Raw genomic sequence first — 19,589 nt, 5'->3', positions numbered from 1 at the left:
AGTATTGCAGAGGTTTCACAAATACGGTGACACAGCACATGGCCAAAAAGAACTATGGAGATAAGGAGTTGTGGCGCATTAGCTGTTAGCCTTCAATTGTAGGCTAATGTTTACAAGAATTATTTCAATCTCAAACACACTGCTAGCTGTCAGTTACCTGATGAAATCTAAAAAAATGCACTTTTGTAATACTGCTCTGCTAACAACCTTACTAGCTAATTATCAGATATATGTTATAGCTGCTTCCAAACACAGGAGTGATGCATTTTTAAAAATAATGTTTTTATACGCGAACTCAACTGTCCTAAAAAAAGACACTGAATATCAATGAAATGTAATAATCGCTCCCTGCTTTTCGAGACAGTTCTCTTCTGATTGGCTGCCCCTTACAAACATAGGGTTTGAACAGGATGTGGGTGGGGCTTCATGCTTCAAACTTGTATGCCTGACTATCAGCTCTTACTAGTGTCATAAAGTAGAGAGAATCAGTTTTAAACTGAATGTTGTGAAGCTTGAGCTTTGGCATGAGGGATTACTTTTACTTACAGTGACAGTGAGATATATATATATATATATATATATATATATATATATATATGGCCACGTTTAACATGAACACCCACCATTGTTACACTGTACATATCCTTAAAAAGCACACACCCATTTAAAGGTATGCTTGACCAGGTTAAATTAATATAAAAAATGTATTAGAATAATTGCAAAACATAGCAATTATACAAGATGCAAATTCAATCTAAATTATACAATAATAATGTTTGGAATACAAGCTCATCACAAAAGATGTGCGAAGTTATCTTTTATGATTTCTGTTGCAAATAAAGTTTTGTGCACATGCTCTCATTAATGGAAGAATCTGCTTTGAGAGAATGTGGTGAAAATGCTAAACAGACTGCATATGGGACTTCAACCTGTCTTTGCATTGTCAGCGGTAACCTGGGGGCACATTGCCTCTGCTGTGCATGGCCAAATGCAGATATCTGAAGCCTAACAGGCTGTGAAATGTTACACTGTCAACCTCTGAAACCCATAATTCTGCAGATCTGTTTGACACTGACACTTTCTTGCCTTCAGCTAGAAGTCATCAGCTGTTTCCATCCATCTTGAACAAAGACCAACAGCATGCATTGCAGAATCCAGTACTGCCCATCATTATCATTTTTAATCAAGCGTCGGCTCTTCAGCTTGCATGGAGCATGAATGTTTGTACGTATATGTGCGTTTCCTGCTCTGTGACCAGAGCCGCTGTGCCAGCTCTAAAGAGCCAGTGTTTCTTTGTGCCAGTGAGTCATGTCAGTTGGTTAGCACACATAATTGCTCCTAAATTCTCCCATCAGTGGCTGGCTAATATCTGATTAAAAGGTAATGAGCCACATCCCATTCAGCAAAGCACCTCCCACTACTCTCTTGCTGTGTTGCCTTCAATTTTTTTTGTGTTCTTTCTTTTTGAAACTTAGTCTGCCATTTTTGGTGTCTGTGCCATAGAGACAAATAAAAGTTAGCTATAACGTAATTTTTTTTATTAATATTATTTTAAGTGACAAATGAGGAAGTAATAACCTATTCAGAATTAGAATGATAACATAAAAATTTGTGATTTTTTATGATTTCATACAGAGCATCTAGCTAGCTAGCTAGCTAGCTAGCCAGCTAGCTAATAAAATACTAGAATTTCATGCCGCAAAAACTGAGCAACAGACTTTTTGTAAGATTTATGTACAATTAACTGGACAGCCATCTACATTTTTAGTTAGACAATTTAACTAAAAGTGCTCAAAAATTCACAAACAAGGTGGAGAGGTCTAGTTCTAGGTAGCGTAGGTGAGGCCTAGCAGGTACTGATTGGCTATAGCTAGCTGTCAGGTTGTGTGCACCCACACTCCATTTCTTTAGTGTTCCCAAAGTTGATTAAAACACTCAAAATTCAATGAAAGAGGTGCTCATCACGTTTATATGTTCAAGTGCATAGTGTGGAGGATGTCATAAGGCCTTGAGGCAATCGGATGCAAAACACAGTATTTATGAGTTTTTTGATTTGCAAATCGGTCAGATTTCACCCGAACATGAGTGGCCACACCACTGAACAGAGCTTTTAGAGGGAAGCTATCCATAGAGGTCAAAACTAGTTTTTGTACCCAGATGTAAATATGCTTTTAAATGCTGTTAAGATTGGCCTTTTGAACATGGGAGTCTATGGGGACTTATTCAGCCCCAAGTGGCCACTTGAGGAACTGCAGTTGTTGTCCAAGTTTGCCACTTGGTCTTCCCTCACTTATTCTTATATATTCATCGGAAATTTCCCAGGGATGTGCCTTCAGTTGCAATCCAGTGACAATGAAGGGCACAGTGAATTACTTATAGTTTTACATGTATGAAACACTTTATTCACCACTTCTAACTTTCTGTTCTAAAGGAGCCTGATCCCTGACCATGACTCATTTGGCCATGTGACCATTTTTCCGCATTTCTAAGACTAAGGGTTCATTCACCAACAATACTTAATATAACCTGATTTAAATTTCACAGTCTCCATTCAAGATCATCTTCTCGCATTTGTCTAGACAACTTCCACTGCGCGTGAAATGTCACCATGCTCCACACTTTGGATGTAGACGTATGTAGACTGTAGAAAGAAAGTTGTTCCATTACAAAGCTGCTCAGAATAAGATTTGTTGATTTGATTATTTTTCCGAGTTACAAGGTGATATTTTTCTTTTTTTTTATCATGCTTCATTATATTAATGAAGAAAAACAGGAATTTATACAGCTGATATCTCCCAAACTGGACAACTCACACTGAAACAATCTACTTGGATAATTATGGGAAAGAAAAAAATATATGAATAAACCTTTTTTTTAACCTGCCATTGAACCAAATGATGACTAGACATTTATATTTACTCAAAGAACATCTTTGCAGTGTGAAAATGTATTTATTTATTTTGTGAAAGCTCATCTCACCACCCTTACCTCAATTTTAAAACCTCTTTCAAAATTCAAAAGTTTGAGGCCTTGTTCCAGAAATTCATTGTGCACCTACTATATTTAAAAGCGTCTGCAGTTCCTGTTTCTGGTTTAGTTTTTCTTTAATGTTTTTACTGCTGAAGAATCACTTAATTTGGTGCTCTGTTTTCCAGCAGCTCTGTCTTGATTTTGTGAAAATTAGACAGCCTGCTGTACTTAAAGGGAAGACGATGATAACACCACTCCTCCTGGACACCATGACAAATTATAATGACTTTTTAATGCTCTCTGGCACAGTAAGTGTCTTGGATTCCTTTATTGAGTTCATTTGGAAGCAAATTCCACCTGGTTACCTCAAACAGTTTTAAAGAAACATAGTTTTTGCAGAAGTTTAACTTCAGGAGACATACAGAAATATGAGCATTTTTCACTACAGTTTCATCAGAGCTGTTTCAGATGGACTCTCACACAGTTTTAGCTCTAAATGTTGGGGAAAATGAGAAGCTAAGAGGGCATAACGCAGGGACTCTTAGATTGTTTAAGACCGCGCCTGATAGGTTTATAAGCTTCAGCAGCAGACCAAACAGCAATTTTTGACGCCATAATTGCTCAATTTATGAGCCAGTGCTTAGATATGAGAAGTATTGCGCTGGGTATTTATGCCAAGACAAGTAAACTAATCAGATTTAGGGAGTACAATTGGAAATTATTTTCATTCTAAATGATTTATTTAAAAAGAGATTGGATGGTATTTTGTGATGGTTGAAAAAATCTGTCTTGCGATAGCTGAAATCCCCTTCCAAAGAAAAGAATATCATTTACTAACTCATTAGTCTTTATTTTCAGTGTAGACATACTCTGTATTTCTTTGTATATCTCTCTGTGCACTGTGTTTGGATGGCTGTATGGCATGCATATACTGCAGCTGTGGCCGAACGCATGCTTGCGTTTCCACATACAGTCTTCTGTACTGTACTGTAAATGCATTTAATAGTCCACAGTTCATTCCAAACTCTGCCCTAGTGCCAACTCAACATTGTTTCCCTTTGTGCCATAACTGCATGAGACACCAATATAACAAAAGAATCACTGGCTCAATAAAAACAATGTTGGCATTACTGCAAATCACTAAGAAATTCAAACACTGAGCATCAAATTTATTTTGTCTTTTTTCTCGTGTTGTGGGCGAACAGCGAGGTTGCATTATAAGCAGGAGATCCATTGGGGACACAATGGCCATAAAACTACATTGGGTAAAATAAGTATAGTTTGCACGTGATGTTATCTGCACCTTGTTCAAGAGCTGTCCGCCAGTATCGGTAGTGATCACATCCAATATATACTTTACATAGAAATTATCACTACTTTTTTCCCCAACACAACACCTATATGCTTGTACTTTTGTAGGGCTTAATATCCATACATCCATCCTCTTCTGCTTTTCCTTGTCAGGGTTGTGGAGGGGCTAGTCGATATAATTTAAAATTACTTTTTAGAGGGCTAAACTTCACAGTACCAGGAAACACACTTGGAGGGTGTAAGTTAAGATCCATCTTCTGTCCTCCCTTACCCAGTTTCTCCACATAACGAGCAAGATGCTAGTCATGAAAGTGTTTTACTTCCTATTCTTACATGTGAGTGGCTGTAGCTCGAGTAGATTAGGTCACCTACTGATCGGAAGGTTAGTGGTTCAATCCCTGGCTCCTCCAGTTTGCGTGTCAAGTATCCCTGGGCACGATACTAACCCCAATAGCTCTCCGATGCATCCATCAGAGTATGAATGTTAGGAAGCACTAAGTATAGTGATTGTGGCATGTTGTATAGAGCACTTTGAGTTCTTCAGGAGAGTAGAAAAGCGCTATATAAGAATCAGTCCATTTACTTCCTATGAGAGGGAATATATACGTTTCCTGATAGTTGCCATAGTTTATCTCATCTACATAATGTTTAGTAGATTTCTTACCTACTTATTACATATCCAAAATGGCCGACCAGTTAATGTCACTTGGTTAGCAGACACATGACCGCATGTCTGCAAGACACATGTCTGCAAGACACATGACAGGGAAAAAGTACTGATCACAATTAGAAAAGGAGATGCGGAAAGTCATGAGACCAGCTGAAAGCAATCCTGCTGCTTAGTGTAAATTAACATCAGCTGGTTCAGTCCCAACTGATGGCCTATAAAAAGGTGTCTCATTGATTGGTAAAACCAATGAGCACTCTCATGACCATAACAGCCTTATTGTTGCAAAATATACTGGTGGAATTGGTTACAAAAGAATTTCTAGACTACTGAAGTTTCCAGTGAGCACTGTTTTGGCCATAATCCAGAAGTGGAACAAACATTATTTCACCATAAACCGGCCCCCACAAGTGCTTCCCACAAGACTTAAGACAGAGGAGTGAAAAGAATTATCACAAGAGCTGTCCAAGAGCCAAAGACCACTTGTGGAGAGCTACGGAAGGACCTGGAATCAGCACACTTACCACGCAAGACTCCATTGGTAAAGAGAAAGCAAGTTGAAGCATGTTTAAAGTTTGCTGAACAACATTTAGACATGCCTGACAAGTCTAAAATACTGGGAGAATATAGTCTGGTGCAGTGTAGTCTTTAGACGCAAAAGACACTGCATTTCACCCCAAAAACCCCAAACCGATATTAAAGTTTGGAGGTGGGAACATCATTGCGTGGGGCTGTTTTTTGTACCATACGGCACTGGCACACTTCGTAAAAAGGAAAGAAGGATGAATGTAAAAATTTACCAAGACATTCTTGATGAAGTCTGCTGCCATTTACCAGGATAATGAAGATGAAACGAGGATGGACATTTCACCAAGACAATAATCCCAAACACACAGTCAATAAAACTCTCAATTTGTTTCAGAAATTAAAAGAAAATAAATCACCTGTCGTCAAGCCAGTTGAAATTCTATGTAAAGAGCTAACGCTCAGAGTTCATCAATGGGACCATGGAGAATTCAGGATCTGAAGGATGAACCAAAATCACACCTGATGCGACTGGTTTCTCCATACAGGAGGCATCTTGAAGCTGTAATCACCAACAAAGGCTTTTGTACAAACTATTAAATACAATTTAGTAAGCATGTTCAGTACTTTTTCTGTGCGTCATTTCTCATCAGCACACATAATTTAATTTATGGGCATCTATGGTTTGATTTCTCTGCATGTGTGGATTGGATTGTTTGTTATCAACATTTGGTAAGATTTTAATGTCAATAGCGCCTTTACAAAATATATTTATTTACAAAATTTGCGACGTGTTCAACACTTATTTTACCCACTGTATGTGCAAAAAGTCTGCATAACTGTAAAATGGAATTACAATATGTTCCAGCAAATTACTGTATAAACCTATAACAGTATCCTAAAATGACATAAATTGGATAAGTCATTAACAGTTATTACATTCTCTAAATGACACAAGATATTCTTAAATGTCTCATCTGCTATTCATATTTTACTAAATAAAAAGTGCATTTTCCTCACTGAAGCAGAACCTAATTTTCCAAAAGTAGCAGCAGGAAAGCCAACATTAGATGTGTGCTTTGCTAAAACTATTCACATCTGCACTCATTCTCATCCAGGAATTTGCAAGCAAAAATATTCTGCCATCAACAGCATTCTGGCTTTCATTTGTGGCTTACGCATTGAAATCAGCAATCAAAAACCTTGCCAACGTATGGACTCTACATGATGCTAAATATGCAGCAGATCCTTTAGGATGAGCTGAAACGACTGTGGAACACGCTTCTTTCAGCACCATTCCCCATCATCCTATCACCAGTTTGTGGGATGTCCTTTCTCTGACAGGTTTTAGGAGATAAAATCACTATTGCTTGGAGCGTCGTAAGAGTCTTACCACTTCTCAAACTCTTCACTCGCCTGTCTATAACAATATGATCGTTATCAAGGTGTTTCTGGCCTTTAAACCTAGGGAAAATAGGAAACAGGTAAAGTGAGTTACTGAAACATCCAAACATAGGTGAAATATATAAGGCAAAACAGAGTTTGCACAATTCTGTTGAGCTTGAGAGTCGGCATTTGGTATAAAACCTTGATTCTTCAATAAAACTTGGAATCTCTTAGGCAAACTTTCTTGCCATTTTTTTCTTTAGGAACAGTCCAACGCTCTTCATTGGAAACTGGCCACTGTTTTCGTTGTTTTCTATAAAGAAGATCTCACACAGCTTCAATAATGTTGAGTTCTTGGCTGGAGGCAGGGGGTGGGGGAGTCCATGTCTGATAGTATTCTATCAGATTGTGTGTCTCTATCCAGGTATGCCTTTACCACACTGGCAATGTGTTTGGGATCATTGTCATGCTGAAAACTGAAGTGAGCCAAACTCCTTCCAGATGGTATTGCATGGTGGATCAAAATCTGATGGTGCATTTCTGCATTCCTTCAGTTTTGACAAAATCCCCAACACCGCTGGCCGAAATGCAGCGCCAAACGCTCGGCTGTGTTTTACAGATGGCTGTACTACTCCAGAACAAACCAACCAGAAATATCAAATTTGGATTCATTACTCCTTAAGACCTGTTGCCACAGATTTTAAATCCAAATCTTGTCTAATTTGGCATTTAAGCTTTGTTTTTGCTAGGTTACCTTATTTATGTGTACACAACACTGGTTTGTCGCTGGTTGCATTAGCTTGAATGAGTCATAAGTCAATATTAGTGGCCAAACAAACAAAAAACATTCATCTGAAAATAATCAGGTAAAACGATTGGACTGAAACTGAATGAAAAAGCAGCCAAAGACCCTGTGAAAGCCTGGAGAACAGTGGTCTGGCTCAAGACTACTTTAAAAGTTAGATGAAAGTCTGGCTTCTTGGAAGCCAACTATAAAAATTTGAAGGGTGTCTCAAAACTTTTGCACAAACAGAAACATTCCAGAGGGTTCATAAACTTTTTTATGCCACTTAAACTTTGGACGGTCTAAACTCTGTCTAGTAGATAAACTTAATCTAATGGTCCTGAGGCCACGGGCAGTTTCGAATAATTCGTCATCTGAAAATGCTGCCAATTAAACAAACAAAGCACTTATACTGAGGATTGATTTCATTTGGAACTACTCAAACCCAAGTGTGTTTTTAACAAGCTGTAGAAATGTTTGCGGACTTTGAAACAGAGCAGCTAACACAGTGACCTTTATACCTGCTGCTGTCCGCTTTCATCTTCAGACTTATCGTAGTTATCGTCTGCCTCGCTTCAGGAGTGCTGCGGGGAATGACAGGACGTCTGGCTCATGTCTTGCGCGCGAGCTATTTTGGATCTTTTTCTGTCTTTTTCAAAAGCAATAACCTGCTCCAGAAAGCACGAACACGGTGGAAAGTGAGCCGCACTTCAGACAGGAAGCGAAAGATAATATATTTTATGCTATATGTTTTGGGAACAGAGAATGTTAGTGTGACTCCATATATTAAACATACACCCATTTAAAGCTAATTGAATACAAATACAGGGTCAGTATATAAAATAAGATAAGTGGGTAAAGAGACATATCGGGTATTAATGTTAACTGTTATATTTTTCCTGCTAGTAGGTGAGATATTCTATGTCCAGACTATTATAAGACATGAGGCCCCCTAACATATTTTTCTTGGACAGGGCCCACACACTACACACACACATCCTCAGTGGAAGCTCAGCGTGCTTGGAGAGGAAAGGCGGACATTTCGGGGCACGGGGCTACATTATACTATAGTAGCGGCTTTTATGAGACAGACAACATGCCTGGCTCCAGCAGGAAAACCTCATGATGGACAGGCACTTTACCTGAGCCAAGAGCAGGCGGCCTAGGAGGAGGGAAAATGAAATAAAATCAATACTCGAACATAACTTTTAAAATAAACATTTGCACTCTATGGACATTGTTGGCAGTGGGAGCTGGTAACCTGCCCCTATTGGTGGAACTCAACACCAGACCGTGCGTGGAGCACTGGCTCCCATCGAGGTGATGGCTACTGGCAAGATGTGACATGAATAGCAGGCTATGTTATGTTTGTCCTAGGTAGAAAGAAGAGAGAGCGAGACAGAAAAGAAAAAGGAGGAAAAGGTAGACGGGGCTCTAATCCTGCTGTAAAGCTGCTCTTTCTCTTAGCGAGGGTTTTCGCGGCTTGGGGATCAGGCTGAAAGCTGCCTTAGCCCGTGCAGGGGTGACGTCTGGTTAAGCAACAATTCTCTTCCTCTGTTTAAAATGCAGCAGGTTACTTCTCCTAACTCAAGGTGGGATTTGAATTTCTTTCTGTCATGATAATAATGATGTATTTAACAGCAGCGTCACGAATGGAATTTTAGTGGTACACTGAAAAAAAAAGTTCTTTCAATTTACTTGATTTTATTGTGTACATCGGTCCCACATAATATGAATAAGTATGACTGACTTAATTTTCCACTTTCCCTCAAGTAATTAATGCTTGTCAGATCAAAGTATTTTATTTACATCAGATTACTTTAAAAAATCATGTTTGATGTACTAATATTAATCTATTATCATAATATAAATGTATTGCATAATGTCAATATATTTTAATGTTTAACACCAACTTATTTTTATTTGCCAGTGGTACGCAATGATATTATGTAATGTAAACACATTGCAATTATGTTCCTGCAACACAAATTATGGCTTTAAATCCTACTTAATTTTTTCAATTGAAATATTAACTGATTATTATTGACAAAAAAGGCAAAGACTGTGAGTGCTACTGAACAATTCACCTTTATTAAACTGTAACAGCAGTGAAAGCAGCAATTCTGCCATGAACAAGTCCAAAATCGCATCCATATAAACTTGTTAACACATTTTTAAAGATAGCCTGCAGAAATAACTAAAAGAAAAAGTTAGTTTGAGAATATATTTGCAAATATTTCACAAAAAACTGACCTCAGCAGCAAATAAAAGAAAGTGCTTATAGATGATCCCGTCATCTCTTACATATAACATTTGTATTAATTACACAATTGAAAATGTAAACTAAATTAAGACTACCTGAAAAAAAGCAACACGCTTTTATGAATAAACAGATTTACCCAAATATAACTTGTGTGTTATTTGACAACAGTTTCAGCTTCTGTACATGTATTTACCTGTATAAGATTTCAACTAAGTTGAGCCTTAAATGACATTGTTACATAACTAATACCAAACACCTACATGAATTTTAATCTTCATTTTAAACATGTAAGCAGGACATTAAGGTTGACTTAGAACATATTGCTAAAAATCGTCAGTAGAAATTTCTTACAACATGATACCAAAAGGAAAAATTATCCTGCATTGCAGTCACACGAGGGGAAAGCAATAAAAACATAAGCAGTATAACGTTACTGAACACAAAATGAAAAACTGCAAAGAATTGCAGAAGTGCAGTCTTTGACTTTTCAATGAAACAGATGGTTTTTGAAAGCAAGAACTTTAGAGAGTTTAGCTCCATCCAGTTCCATGAAAACCTTCTGGAAAACGTCAAAGTTGCAGCGAAGGTCAGCAGGGTAGGCAAGGTTTAATGCATACATTAGTCCAAATAGCATTATCACAGCAAATGCTACATTATCCAAAGTCTTCGCCACCCTGATGCCTGCAAGGACAACTCTTGTTCATCTGCTGAAGCTTGCTCTTTAAGAAGATAAATTCAAACAGTGGTGTCTTCAACAGTCTCACTGATGGCACGTTCTTCCATGCCCTGTAAAAAAGAAGCCATGTTAGTCATTTCCAAGTAAGTAATATGACACACTGTGGAAAGTCCAAAAAAAAAAAAAAAAAAAAAAAAAGACAAGTACATACCACATAACTCCTGGATAAGCATGCCAGGGTCTTCACCCATGTAGATACACACTCCCTTGACACACTCAGCATCAACATCTTCACACTGAAATGAAATGTATGTAATTAGCATCTTCATTCAGCTCTTGTCCTTCATTTAAGTTTTAATAGTGTACTTTACATGAATGTTTTTAAAGTAAAGGCACACAAATTAATAATAGGTTTACTGGCAATTAATAATAAGTTGACAAAGTGAAGGTTAAAAAAACAAGCAGATGTAAAAATACAAAATGAGAGAATTTATCATGGGAAAACATTTGAAATCTTCCACAATTGTAAAATTTCATCCAAAGAGGATCATGTTAAGTGAATGTTGAGGCTTTATCACTTACATTATCCATTTATGCCACAATTCTTTTCAGTATTAGTCCAAGCTCTCCTCTTCTGTTGACCAACTTCACCAGGTTGTCCAAGTGGAGATCCAGCTGAGCCAGGAACTTTGTTTGAGGGGGGATAGTGGCAATTCTCTTAAACTCAGCGTTGATCTGAAAACATGAGCACAGAGAAATGAGCTTCAAAGGTTTAATACCTGGAAGAAGGCCTCAATCACTCATGCTGAAGAAATGGGCTGTCAAATAACAACTGTGCCTTAACCATTTTAGGCTAATACCACAAGAACACCGTGTATGAGGCAAACCTTACCTCATGGAAATCAAATAGAGCAGGCCATCTTGCCATGAAAGCCTCCACCATTGGTGCATCACGAACAACTTCATGTCTTCTGTATGAAAAAGTCTTTTCCATCTTGAGTTTCACCAACTCTTTTACTCTTTTTTATATCCATGTGGTGGGCTTTGACATGTCAATAGCTTTAAGAGTCCCCTTGTCTGCTACTTCTGAAACTGAGGTAAGGTTAAGAAACTCATTCCCAAACAAGGAATCCATAAACTGAAGTCTGAAACTGCCCTGAAGACAACACTGTCTCTTGACTTCAGCGATGAGATCCTCAGTTGATTCAGGCGCTCCATTAGAGAGTGAGCCTTCGACAGGTTCCGTCAGCCAAAACAGTCTTTAGGACCATAGGACTCCCCATAGGACTCTGTAGGAAAAAAAGAATTAAATATCAGACATTCAGAAAGAATCATTTCAGTTTAGTTTTCATAAAACTATCCATACCCAATACTCAAAGTTATAAAGATCAGACATAAAAAAGAAGAATTTATCTAATGAAATACATGCGACTGAACCTATTACACTTATATGAACACCTTTTATTTCTATATGCCTTTTTAAAGTCACAATGTGGACTGATCCAATCTCATAGTCAACCAATGGATAAGTATCAAGGAGTTCACAGAGCAAAGCGAGAGTGAATATTCTTGTGGATACTGGGCGGAGCTCAAAAGCTCTGTCGTGCTCTCTGTACCAGCCACCAAGCTCTCTGACAATGTAGAATATGCTGTGGTACAATGCAGATATGGTTTTTCAGTATTCTGGCAATCTACCTGCTGCCCTTTGGGCCAGTACCATTCCATTTCTATAAGTTATGCCCTTTAATGTCACACACTGTGCAAGGTTGACCTCTAGAATGTCAGGGAATATGTACCTAATGACTTAAGCTATCTCCTCTTTAAGCAAATCCACTAGAAAGGCCGATACAGCTGAGCCCTCTAATTCAGACTTGCCAAGAGATGGGGAGTTTAGATGGTAAGCTATCATCATCTGATGTTTTGACTTCTGTAATCATAAAGGTAAAAATTCCACCATCACAAAAAACATTAATTTTAATTGAAGAAAGGTATTCCAGTCCAGAAGAGCATCAATGGTTTCTTTAAAGTACCAATCTTTCCCTCATTTATACATAATGTTTTGAGAAGCAGCTCACATATGTTCTACACAAACTAGAAAAAAAGAGGGGGGGAAAGGGTCCTAATTTGTTTTGGGCCGATGTTGGAAAATTCACAATACATCACTTAATAAGACATAGTCTGTTGAACAAACTTATCTCCTTGTAGATATCTGCTGTATTATTTGGGCATGACCGATAGAATAGTCAAGTAAGTGACACTTCACCTAAAACAATGACTAAATGGAAAAATGATTTGGCATTTATGGGTACAGGTTCTCAAACCCACGTCTAAGGTGGCAGGATGCTTATTATAACTTGAGTGCATGTCATCAGCAAGAATTAAGGTATGGCACTGTGGCCCTCCCAGCTTCTGAAACTCTGACGGTTAGAGCCAGACTAATTACCCACTGTAGCCATAGCTAGCACGAGTAACACAAACACTATTGCGCTCTCTCAGTGACGTTTTAACTTGCTAAGCCATCAAAAACGTCAGTGCTCTCTGTCACATGCATAAATTCCATATCTGATCGACAACAGCTGCTTTCTCCCGACTATGTGCAATTCGTTAATATTTTTCAGCTTTAGCCACAAAGCTAATACCAACTTTAGCTAGCACTGTAAAAACAACATGTAGATGCATTACAGATTACGTTTCATATAGCATGCACTACAACAATTCTGTGAAAACGTACCCAACTAAAACAAATGTATTTAAATTACTTACCTTCTCACTATGCCTGACTCAGTGCCAAAGGTTGCATGCGGCTGAACAGTCTTCCAGAATCTGGCGGTCAATTGCGCTGTCCTTAAATTATGTTGTTGTCTTATTGGATAAGGTAGGTCTTATTATCCAATCACATTTAGTTGTTGTCTTTGAATATATTGCATCATTTCCGGTTGTGGTCAAACATGATTACAATGGTTTTAGTATTCTAATTTAGTCACTTTAAATCAATGCAAGAAAAATGAGTAGTCTCAGTATTGTTTATAAATAAATGGTACTTTATTTAATCATGTAAATAAGGGAAACATGAGAGGCTTGTGTAGCATTAACTAAATTCATTTGTGCAAATTCAAAAGCCTGCCAATTCCCATTTTTTCAGTGTAGGCCAACATGTCACCAATGGATGGAACAGAGGTTCATTTTCCTAAAAATCACATACTTGCACTTATGTTACACCTGTACTGTAAGTGCTTTTGCAGCATCAAACACAGCTATGGAAATTCACTAAGACAGGAGCATGTCCAGAATTATTTACCTCTCCTTCAAGGTCAATAGACTGATCTGAAGCTCACAATGATAACAATGTGATATAGAGCTATTCAGATTTTCAGCCTCTGTGGTAACTGTGGTAGATCTATCATTTGTCTCATCCTCATTGGTCAACATCTTGGCTATGAAGTGGAAAGAGGAGGGCCTTTTACTGACAAAGGGCGAGTAGACACAAAATATGAGCAGACTGTTTTTTTGCAGGCATTCAGTATATCTAAGATGATCACTAAAACATGCCAGGGAGCATAAACGTTGCAAAATGCAAGTGTCCGACTCATATCTTCAGATTCAAGACACCACCCTATGGAAATTCATGTACTACACAAGTAAATATGTGACATCTGAAATGAGAACGACCGAGACCATTAGTCATGCTGTTCAGTGGTAAGATTTCCAAAATTGTGGAGGAATTTTGATTATTTGAACTAACATTCAATAGCAACATTGAATAGCTGCCATTCTGCATGCATAAGATAAATCATTTGTAGATACCCAGTTCTACATCATCGCTAAACCAGACTGCAAGTTCTCCACGATGCCTTTCTTCAGACCACTTCTGATATCCAAACCTCTCGTCCATTTCACGCCTGCATTTCACCATAAATTCTAGCAAACACACAAGAACCTTCAAAAAATAAACATGTGATTTCATAATTCAGTTCCTATCGTCTGTGCCTGCAGGATTACATGTTGCAAGCAGGTGATCCTGAGCCAGAATACCCTGCAACAAGATCTAAACAAATAATTGATTATGTGTGTTAACTGATTATGTTTCTATCCAAAGTATGATTTATCTTATTATTGTAAGCCATATGTGCTGAATATTGATGACGCATTAGGATGCCATAGGTGGCCACACAGAGGATGCAGAGTCAGAGGCCAGCTCTTAGTCTCTCGTCTTAGAAAAGGTAATGCTCTTTCTACATGCTTATATAATGTATAGCTCATTCTCTGCATGCTTATCAGGGGAGCAGGTTCAGGCAAGGTGGGTCCTAAAGCATGAATCACAGCACTGCATCTCATATGAACCTGTGGAATGCACTGAGCGTTGCAGACTGATGAGCGATGTAAAAGTATCTGAGGGGGATTTTTGCTTAAAACAACAATAGACAGTCTGGGACTAATAGTCCACAGGATAAGCTGGGTGGCCTGGTCTGGCTGCTGGTCCTGCCCTGAGCTGGCCCAGGTGCTGCTGACTTTGGTGGAAAAGACCTCTCACTCTCCTCACAGCTGGCTGGAAGGACACACACACACATGCAAACGCACACACACATGCACACAGCTGGTTCCTGCAGTGGTCCAGCTGCAGCAGCTGCTGCCACACTGAGTGCTTGATGGACGGTCGCCGTGAAACACCTGGAGGTGGATGTAGTCAGGTTATGTTTAAAAATAAATTAATAGACGCGTCTCACATTTCAAATGTGTGAGCTGCTAAATGTGAACTTTGATTGTGTTTGTCACCATAAAAAACACAAGTGATGGTCCATTCGATGTCCAGATGGCAGTATTGTAATTTTTAAGTGATCAATAAAATAAGAGTGGCTTCTATTTTCACTTTGGTTTTGCATTATGGCTTGAATGCTTCCTGGATCTTCTTTCTATTAAACAGTACTGTGCAAAACGCCGTTTAAATAGCCCTCATTTTTCATGCTTCCAAGGAGCCAGAGCTTCTTGAGCAAGAGTTCTCCAGGCTTTGTGAAGGTTATTGAAAGTTTTTATTTGACTTCTAGTTCATTCAGTACAGTTCTTGTACCTAAAAATTGTCAGAAGAATTGAGATTGTTTGATTGGTCAGCCACTTAACATCAATCTATGGATAATTTCAAGCATAAAAAAGCCGTGGAGCAGTGTTGTCTGCACAACTTAGCTAAGAACTACATTTACATTGTATCTTTAGGCCCTTTGCTACCAGCAGCCCATTGCAAAAACATATTTGTTCCCATTGCTCTAAAAATGCCAAACATAACACACACAAAAATATCCACAGTAGATGAACGATCTGAAAGTCATGTCCTTTAGAAATATGTAAAGCTTCAGCAAAGACCTGACAAGCAACTGAGAGATGAATCTGGCTATTCAGCTGATCCATCTACTGTTTACTGAAGCCTCATTAAAAACACTCATTCTTAAAGAAGGGGAAACGGGGAGAAAGAGCTGAGGTATGCCAAATTACACAAGAGCTGGCCTGACAATCAGTGGCAACAAGTCCAGTGATGTGATTAATCCAAATTTGAAGGTTTTGGTTCAAATCATCGTCTAAATTTAAGAGGTCAGGAGAAAGGCACGAAAGCAAGTGTCCCCAGCATCTATACAACACTGTCATGTCATGGTTCGTGGCTGCACTTCAGCCAGCGGTGTTCAGGATCTTATTAATTAATTAAATCAAAACAGATTAAATTATGAAGGCAGAAGCTACCGTCACATTTTGATCCATCACAAGCAATTGGAAGTAGCTTCATTTTTCAGCGTTACAATGATTCCAAACACACTGCCAGTTCAGTAAAAGCATACCTGGATAGAAACAGATGCAATGGAACAATACCAGTCAGGGATTGGCCTCCACAGGGCCCGGACCTCAACATTGTTGAAGAAGTGTGGGATTGTCTTATCAGAGAATGGAAAAGAACGCAGCTGCCATCAAAAGAAGAGCGTTAAATGTTCTTTAAGAACTTTGGAGAGCTATTCCTGCCTATGTGAAGAAATTACAAGAAAGCTTCCCTGAGAGACTTAAGAAAGCATACCAAATTTTGACTTTCAAGGTCTTCAAAATTGCAAAAAGTCCGTTTTTGCCTTGCTAGTTTGAGATTTTTACACAGTACTGTATATTTCCAAGATGTCAGGATTATTAGCAGCTTAAACCTGCAACTATATAAATGTATATTAAATGCTGTATTTGAATGCTGTATGAGTTAAGTGATAAATAACCTCATGGTAGTGAAACTAAAAGGAGGAATGAAAGAATAGGAAAGAAAAACGTTCCGCTCTTCTCCCCTCTGCTCTTCTTCCCTTTTCTGGGAGGCAGTGGGGAGGTAGAGCGTACAGCCCGATCCAGCGGGGAGGTGTGGGAAGCCAGATCGGGCACTCCTTTCTGCTCTCTCCTATCTTATCTTACTTACTTGTCTTACTTCTCTCTATCACCTTTTCTGTCCCTTTGAAGAAATGAGGCTCCATTAATGTTAGAGGTAAGTATTTCTCAGTTGCTGTGAATAGATAGAATAAACTGTAGAAAACTAAACAGCAGAAAGATCTTTCTCTCAAAATAATGTTTTGTTTGAGAAGAGAGATGGCACTTCCTAAATAAAGCTAAGCGTGGCTGAATATTAGTTTGGCATCAATTTACTGTTAAAGAACTGAGTAAAAATAAACCAAGGTGGTAAAAAAATGAGCTGGCTCTGTTAAGGGCAAAATGATTAAGTTACAATTGGAAGTAAAAGCCGGGGTGAAAGAAATGTGCACGCTTAGTTCTATGGGGACATCGCGGCATGACTGAGAAGCAGCATGTTTGTTTCTTTAACTTTTGTTACTGGAAGAGAAGGTAGGGTGTGTGTGTGTATGAGGCCTGAAACTGCTGTGATTCAGCTGCATGGTTGTATAGAGAGGACACTTCATCTGTGGTCAGCCTTCACACTCACATTTAGAGGTCTGCACAAACACCACCGGCACACTTGAAGACACAAGACATAAACAGTGAAACACCAGCAACACATCATCTTCCTGCCTCTTTTGACTTTATATCACTCTCTCTGTTCTCTGCGGCCACACACGTAAACATCCACCTGCTTGACTCAGAGCAGATGCAGTTCACGCTCAGACTGTGCTGACTGCATGGCCTCTGCTCCGTATGCTGCACGTAAGAAGGAAAATACCCATAAATCTCTCAAAACGCCATGTTCCACCAAGTCTTTTCTCATTAGCTGCCTTGGAGAATACATGTAAACACACCTGTCACAAAGGATGATCACTACGGGGAAAATGACAGCGAGCATGCAGGTCTTTCTGGAAAACTAGCGCCAGCATTAAAAACTGAGATTTAGCTGAGACTAACATTCAGCAATCCAGTTCTGACATTTCTATTACACGGCAAAAAGAGCTGCAAAAATCAAGTCATGGACTGTATATGTCTATATGTGTTTAATAAGGGAAAGGGCAGCACTTAAGCAAGGCACTCAACCTGACATTACTGCTCAGTGTCTAGTATTAGCAAAGGGTGGATACTGGACAGATCACAGGTGTGAATGCATGAAACTGTGTGAGTGGGAAGGAGAGTTAAATGAAGCATTTTATTTTTGAGAAGAGAGCAGGAGTCGGTCTGTGCGAAACAAGCTGAGTGACTGACACAGAGGCCTGAAGAGGGTCAAGATGTGTCTGTTTATTTTTAAATATTAATTTGTCCTCCAAGCCTAGAAATATGTCTTACTTGTGACTTTATATCAGTGTAAAAACCTAAAGGCTTTGTGAATAAGTAGTATGTCATGTGCACTGCATGTGTTTGGTTGTGTTTTTAAGGAATAGCTCTTTTTTATTAACCAACTTTTTTATTTTTATCATTATAAATAATCCCTGTTAATATATAGGTTAAATTTTGTAGTTTGATAGAAAGAAACATTCTTTAGACAGATGTTACTGTAAGAACGTTGGTGCTTCAATGGGAATGAGGTGGGCGAACCCAAAGTTCCGGTCCAGTGGTGCAGTGTGGACATGACTTGCTTAGAAATGAGTCATGTAATAACTTTTATTGTGAGCTCCAGCAGATTTGCTTTCTTTGTGTCCAGGCTGTGGTCGACTGAACGATGCTGCTTCTCCACCAAAGTTTACTACACTTTATGATTCAGTCAACTGTATTCACAGTACATGATCAGATGTTACATGAGGCATCACCCTCAACCGGCCACGACAGACAGCCAACCCTCCCTGAGCCTGCCGGAGGTTTCTGCCTGTTTGAAAAGGGAGTTTTTTCTTCTCACTGTCCCCAAGTGCTTGCTCATACAGGGCTGTCTGATTGTTGAGGTCTTCTCTGTAGGGCAGGGATAGCTCAGTAGGTAGAGTGGTGGCCCCATGATCGGAAGGTCGGGGGTTCGATTCCCCTGAACAGCTACCCTGAGGTACCCCTGAGCAAGGTACCGTCCCTACACACTGCTCCCCGGGCGCCCAATGGCTGCCCACTGCTTCACTGAGTGAATGGGTTAAATTCAGAGAGGGATTTTCCCCACGGGGATCAATAAAGTACACTTTCTTCTTCGTATTATTGTAAGGTCTTTGGTTTACAATATAAACCACTTTGAGGTGACTGTGATTTGTTTATTATAAAAAAAAATAAGGTTTTCAAAACTTTTTGGAAGTTACTCTTCAACCACTATCTTTGCTGTTGCAAAATCCTTCCAGAAATTTCTATTCGGTATCTAACTGGCAGTGACCACGGATACCACAGTCTGCCCTGCATCAATCCAGTATCCATCATTGTAAACTGCTCCATGCCACAGCAGTCTAACCTAACATATCTGTAGTTTCCAGCATGCACTAAAAATTATTTTTCACCACCAATTATTTGAGTAAAATGCAACTAAAATATATAAAATCAAAAGGTTCATTTATACAATTACATAACCTTTAAGGAAAATGTGCTTGCTATAAACTCAATGTCTACCATCCATCGTCTTTTGCTTATCCGGGGCCAGGTCGCAGGGGCAGCACCCTAA

The 19,589-nt window shown here is 38.9% G+C and overlaps 1 pseudogene; it reads right to left on the bottom strand.

Annotated features, from left to right (window-relative positions):
• Nucleotides 1-10,393: 10,393 nt before the first annotated feature.
• Nucleotides 10,394-14,011, bottom strand: LOC146568020 (uncharacterized; annotated as a pseudogene).
• Nucleotides 14,012-19,589: the final 5,578 nt, after the last annotated feature.

This window comes from Mchenga conophoros, linkage group LG8 (assembly GCF_057382185.1).
Source record: "Mchenga conophoros isolate Kocher_MC1m ecotype Shallow Benthic linkage group LG8, M_conophoros_male_GT1.1, whole genome shotgun sequence".
In the NCBI taxonomy this organism is placed as follows: Eukaryota; Metazoa; Chordata; class Actinopteri; order Cichliformes; family Cichlidae; genus Mchenga; species Mchenga conophoros.
This window is presented reverse-complemented; position numbering and strand designations above follow the sequence as displayed.